Genomic DNA, 6,941 nt, shown 5'->3' with positions numbered 1-6,941 from the left:
ATAATACAATAACATATAAGGATGTGGAATGGTAGAATATAAATTGAACATTTTTGACAAATAGAGCCATGTCAGTCATATGCACATTCAGTGATTGAAACTTCCTGTTTCTGACTTCTACATTTCCAAAATACCATCTTATTTTATGTTGTTTTGATTGCTTCTTCTTTATGAGTTGACTTGCTCTTATATGCTTCCTTCTTTGGTTAAATATTACAGGAGTTTGATAAAATCATTCTTAGTGAATACTACTATGTTGTGTGTTATTTAATCTTAGAACTCGAAGTAACAGCCCCTCAACTTCAGCCAAGCACCTTGCTGGTCTTAGAATTACTTTGATGGTTTGTGGGGAAAACATACAACTCGAGTATGTAATCTAAAAACCTGTTCAACAGAGCTAGATCAACTCAGGCAACTCAACTTGCTACAAGTTGAGAAACTCTTGGATCTGAAGTTGCTACCATCACAACTAAACAGATGTTGAATAAATTTATTTTGAAATTTATGCTTAAGAAAATTGTCTACCTCAATTACACAGAAATATGAATGAATCAGTACTTTATTTATTTATTTATTTATGTTTTTGTTTTTCAAGACAGTGTTTCTCTGTGTAGCTCTGACCATCCTGGAACTTGCCCTGTATACCAGACTGGCCCCGAACTAACAGAGATCTGCCTGCCTCTACCTCCCAAGTGCTGGGATTAAAGGTGTACGCCACCACCGCCCGGCCCCATTGGTGGTTTTAACAAACTTTTTGACTTGATTCTCCCCCCCTCTCTTTCTCTTCCCCCATCTGTGTGTGTGTGTGTGTGTGTGTGTGTGTGTGTGTGTGTGTGTGTGTGTGTGTCTGTGCTTGTGTGAGAATGCAGAAGTAAGAGGAAGATGTTGTATCCTGCTTTATTAAACACTCTCTGCCGTATTCCCTTGAGATGTGGTCTTTTAGTGTCCTAGTGTGGGTTACAATTGCTGTGACCATAACCAAACACAACTTGAGGAGGAAAGGTTTATTTGGCTTACACTTCCACATTACAGTCCATTACTAGAGGAAGTCAGGACTGGAACTCAAGCAAGGCTCGAACCTGGAGGCAGGTGCTGATGCAGAGGCCATGGAGGGATGCTGCTAACTGGCTTGCTTTCCATGGCTTGCTCAGTCTGCTTTCTTTTTTTTTCTTTCTTTTTTTTTTTCTCTTTTTCTGGAGCTGAGGACTGAACCCAGGGCCTTGCACTTGCTAGGCAAGCACTCTACCACTGAGCTAAATCTCCAGCCCCTCAGTCTGCTTTCTTACAGAATCCAGAGCCATCAGCCTAGGGGTGCACCACCCACAGTGGGTTGCGTTTCCCCCCTTGATCACTAATTAAGAAAATGCCCTATAGCCAGATCTTATGGAGGCATTTTCTCAGTTGAGGTTCCCTCCTTTCCTATGACTCTAGTTTGTGTCAGGTTGACATAAAACTAGCCAGCACATGTACTGAACCTAGAGCTATAGCTAGTGTGTTTGCCATAGATCCTCCTGTCTCAGCCTCACACAGCCCTGGGGTTACAGGTGTATGTGCAGTCATGCTGAGCTTTTTAGGTGGGTGTTGGATATAAACCCAGGTCTTCATATGTGCATAGCAAATGCTCTTACTCACTAGCCATATCTCTAGCTCTCCACTGGTGTTTTACTATCCTTTACAGATGACACTCTTAATCAATTGGGAAATTGGCGAGTGACAGATAAGACTAACTGTTAAATAAATTTCATTTTTCCCTCTTTCTCTGGGTGAAAAGGAAGCAGATATCTTCTAGTTACCCTTATTGTGATGTCAAGGCTGTAAGAGTGCTTTGTGACCAGACATGGGTTGGAGTGCCAGATTCAGGATAGGTTCTTAAAGAAATTCTTCATGGTCTTGGCTATTTCCCTCACCATTGTGACCTTGGAGGGCACAGGCTGAGATAGTAAGTATCATTACAAGATGAAAGGGGCCAGACACCACTATGGTGACCAGAAGTTTCCCTGGAGAGATATCTGCTGTATCTCGAGTTACCTTTGGTGGTGGTTTGAATGAGAATGGCTCATATGCTTGAATGGTTGATCCCTAGTTGGTGAGAATGTTTGGGAAAGATTAGGGGGTGTGTCACTGGGGGCACACTGAGGTTTCAAGGACATGTACAGATTATCCGCCTAAAGCATCTGACCTTTAGTTCACATAGCACTGACACATTGTCTCTCACCCCATCGACACATACATATTTTTCTAGAACAATGAATATGACTACCTTTTACTAAATCTCTTCACTACAATGTTCTAGTCCTGACTCCGATTGCAGGTACATAATAAAAAATGTAGTTTTATCAAATCATTGATACCACCTTCTCTAAGGCCCAGTTAACATTGCAGAAGAGGGAGCAAAAAGTTTGCAAGAGCTGGGAGATGGGGTGAAGTGCCATGGAGTGCCATCCCTTAGGCTTGACTCACTATTGAAGTCATAGTTAGCTCCTATCAACTGTAGTTACATCAACCCATGAGACCAACCCAATCAGTCAAGGAAGGAGGAGGGGTTCACAGGGCCCTACCCTTTGCTTCTGGTCTATTGACTATCAATAGATTCTGGGAGAGAAGGAATCACTATTTTTTTACTCTCTGCTGAGCCCACCAGTCTCAAACAGACAGCTTCAAACCCAGGGCCACACAGATGGCCTTGGTTGATCTTGGTGGGTCGCAAAATAAAACAAGTAGACATGAACATGAGAGATTTGTGGGGAAGGAGCTGAGTGGTGGGGAAGACAGGCTGAGAGTGGTCGGTATGCAAGACATACATACACATGTGAAACTGGTTTTTAAAAAGTGGTTTATAAGTTAAAGGAATGTGAAACATACCAGGAACTGACTAGTTGCTAATAAAAGAAGACAGAAGAGAGAAATGCGGGGGCTGGAGAGATGGGTCAGCAGTTAAATGTGCTTAGTATTCTTCCAGAGGACCCAGGTTCAGTTCTCAGCACCTGCATGGCAGCTCACAACTGTCTGTAACACCAGTTCCAGGGGATCTGATGCCCTCTTCGGATCTCTACGGGCTTCTGTGTGCATGTGGTGCACATACATATACTCTCTCATACACACATACACATAAAAAATGAATTTTAAAGATGTAGCTGGAGATATGGCTCAGTGTCAGAGTGCTTGCCTGTTGTTCACAAGGCCCTGGATTTGATCCCCAGCAGCATAAAAACGAGGAAAAATGGGAGAAATGTGTCTACTCAGCTCCTGGGAAGGATTTTTATAATTATGAACTACATTCATTTCTCTATTTTGAGTGAGTGTGTGTGTGTGTAGGTCAGAGGACAACTTCTGGGAGTCAGTTCTCTTCTACCATGTAGCTCCCGGGCTTACATTTTGGTAATGACGCTTGGTAGCAATTGTCTTTACCCACTGAGTTTTCTCACTGGCCCTGATTATTCCTTTTTCACAATAAAGTATCACAACTAATTTTGATGCATTTTTTTTAAATTTTGGAAAATATTTGAGAAAAAAATTTAAAATCTCTTATTGTACTAACCTCCCCCTCCCCCACCCGCCCACACACATACTTTGGTTTTTCTAGACAGGGTTTCTCTGTGTATCCCTGGCTGTCCGGTAACTCACTCTGGAGACCAGGCTGGCCTTGAACTCATAGAGATCTGCCTGCCTCTGCCTCCAAGTGCTGGGATTAAAGGTGTGTGTCACCACCGCCTGGCTGGACTACCACTTTAATAGAGCTATTACTTACTTTTTTTTGTGCTTTGCAATTCCTTTTTTTTTTTTTCTTCGAGACAGGGTCTCTTGTGGCCCAGCTGACTTTGAGTTCACTCTGTAGCTAAGGATGACCTAAGGATGATGCTCCTGCTTCCACTTCCCAAGCTGGGGGGCTTACAGGCTACACCACCACAGCGCTCCTCACTTTACCATATGGTTGCACTTGCACTTGGGAGGTCTCTTTCCATGTTCTGACACAGTCTTCTGAAACATAAAATCCTCCCTTTAGGGGGATACATCATTTACCTCTCTCTTGAACACTTAGGTGATGTTTAATGTTTTCATGCTTGCTGCTGTGACAGGCCTGCTTATTTACTTAGAGTCCCTCTATTTAGAATAATTTCTATTAGATCTGGAAAAAAAATAACAAGCTTGCAGGCTGTAGCCACCTCAGTTCAAGTCAGACTTTGCACTGATTTGGGAACCTGTCTTTGTTGTTGTTTTGTTTTTTGAGACAGGATCTCACTGTGTAGCTTTGACTGTCCTAAAGTTCACTCTGTAGACCAAGCAAGGCTCAAACTCACAGAATCCACCTGCCTCTGCCTCCAGAATCCTGGGATTAAAGGTGTGCACCGCTAGGCCCAGCTAAGAGCGTGCCTTTTATCCAGTGTTCAGGTCACAGCTAGATCTTTGAGTTCAACTTCACTTGTCTGATTCTCTAAAACACTAATGCTTACACATTGTATATATGTATATAAAATGCTGATACCAAATATTAAAATGGTTTTGAGTCATCCTCCAAAGCCCAGTATCTTGCATAACTCTGTCACTGCCCAAGCGCCGTTCACACACACCTACACAAGCCCCACATCCCACACCTTTGGCAATTATGAGACACGCACAGACATCTCGCTAGAAAACAGAAATGCAAGATAAAGTCTCTTGATACTGAAGTTTGTTTACTGTGTTGTTAGAAGTTGAACTGAGAGCTCCATGAACTCTAGGCAAGCTCTGCCCCTGAGCCATACCCTGGTTGGACTCCTTTAGATCTCTAGGAAAAAATCCAGCAATGTAGGAATCTGGGGATGATGTGACTTGGACGGGTCAGGTTCTCACTCCAACTGCTTTATATTACTCATTTGTATCAATTTCTAGTCATTCCAAAAATTCTCCTTGCTACTTACTGCTCAATCCAAATGAGAGACATCATTTACCTGACTGTACCAGTTTGTGGCAAAGCCAGTTCTGGAGGGAACCAGCCGGCAGAAAGAATCCAGGAATACCTTGGTTTCTGCAATTCGATGATCCCCAGGTTCTAATGAAACATGTTGACAAAAAAATGCAGCAAGATGTAAAAAGTACCTTTATCCTGCTGTTCTTTCTTTTTGCAGAGGGAAGAACCAAGCCGCCCATTGCTCACTCCCACTTTGCCAAGATGGTGGGGAATTACAATGCTTGTACGGTCCCTTGTCTGAAGTTTCTTGGGAGTTATGATGGGAAGGCAGTAAAGACCTAAAATGAGTTCTAGGACAGCTCAAGCTGGAGTGACACTTCAGTCTCCAAAACAAAACAAGATGAGACAGTAATAGCACATGACGCAAAGCAGTTGTGGTATAACTGAAATGCCCCTTGTTCTGCCGTGGAACTCATGATGCTGAGCACACATCCTCTTGTTCTTATATGATTTTTTTTTTAAAGATTTATTTATTTATTATGTATACAGTGTTCTGTTTGCAAGTATCCCACAGGCCAGAAGAGGGCGCCAGATCTCATTACAGATGGTTGTGAGCCACCATGTGGTTGCTGGGAATTGAACTCAGGACCTTTGGAAGAACAAGCAGTGCTCTTAACCTCTGAGCCATCTCTCCAGCCCCTTATATGATTTTTATTTATGAGTTTATATGGGACAGGGATGATCAAAAGGCAACTTTCCATAGTTGGCTCTCTCCTTCACCCACTTGAGACCCAGAGGTCATACTTAGTTTGCAAAGTTTAGCAGCAAGTACCTGAACTTCCTAAGCCACCTTGCCAGCCCAAATACATATCCTCTTAATGAATATAGCTTATTAACTTATTTTCCCAGTCATGCATCCTTTATTTGTAAAATGTGATTATTGTAACAATGGCTGCTAATTATATGGTGGCCACGGTTCAGTATGATACTGGGTAAGAACATGATTTATAAATTAAATATAGAGTGTTTATTGTCCTCCTTGCTTCCTTTTTCTTCAGAAGCTGTTAGGTCAACCTGCAATGTGATTTGGAAGATGCAATGGCCTCCTCATTCCATCAGACAACCTCACAGGGCTCAGCTGGTCCCCAGATTCCTCTGCAAGGAGTCTCTTATCTCTTTGTTTCAGAGGCTGTAGATAAAGGGATTGAGCATTGGTATTATTATGGTGTAGAAGATAGACACTGATTGGTCTTTTTCTTTTTTCCATGACTGTGTTAACAGTTTTTCTCTGTGTTAACAGCCCTGGCTGTCCTGGAACTCACTCTGTAGACCAGGCTGGCCTTGAACTCACAGAGAACCACCTGCCTCTGCCTCCTGATTGCTGGGATTAAAGGCGTGCGCCACCACCGCCCGGCCAAAAGAGGTTTTTATATATCAAGGTGAGAGGTAGGGTGGAAACACATTCCTGAGGAGACAGAGAACTATGTGTCCAGGGAAAGAAAAGGCAGGCATTTTTTTTTTTTTTTTTTTTTTTGTAGAGCAGACAGCATGTGGAGAGAGAAGAGAGGAAGACAGAGGTTCCATAGAGAGTAAGCAGATCTTGGGTAGCGTTTTTTGAGAGCCAGGAGTAGAGAGTAGTAGAGATGGAGACAGAGGATGAAGATGAGACTGGGAACATAAGAGCTTAGTCTTTAGCAGGACTATGGGCTAGGGAACTGGACGGAACTAAAACTATGCAGACAGGATTTCAGGCCAGAGAAATAAAGTAAATGGATAAAGAACTTGGTATGTATGTCTAGAGTTATTCCTGCCCTAAATGCCTGACAGAGCTATAGCTGTATTGATAGAATTTTGTCTTAGAGGAACAAAGTTAACAGACATAAGAGCATAGGGTATGTAGATTTTTTCCCCCCTCAGATATCCCACGCCAGACATAGCTAAACCCCCAGACCCCTGGGTATTTCATAATCCCACTCTCAGATGGCCATTTGATTCCTTCAGGGACACACCTTGAAGACTTCTCAGTTGTGATGTTCTTGGCTAACAGCCATAG

This window comes from Peromyscus californicus, unplaced genomic scaffold (genome assembly GCF_007827085.1).
Source record: "Peromyscus californicus insignis strain IS unplaced genomic scaffold, ASM782708v3 Scaffold_7__1_contigs__length_154581171, whole genome shotgun sequence".
NCBI classification, from domain to species: Eukaryota; Metazoa; Chordata; class Mammalia; order Rodentia; family Cricetidae; genus Peromyscus; species Peromyscus californicus.
The sequence above is the reverse complement of the archived record's forward strand: the minus strand, read 5'-3'. Positions refer to the sequence as shown.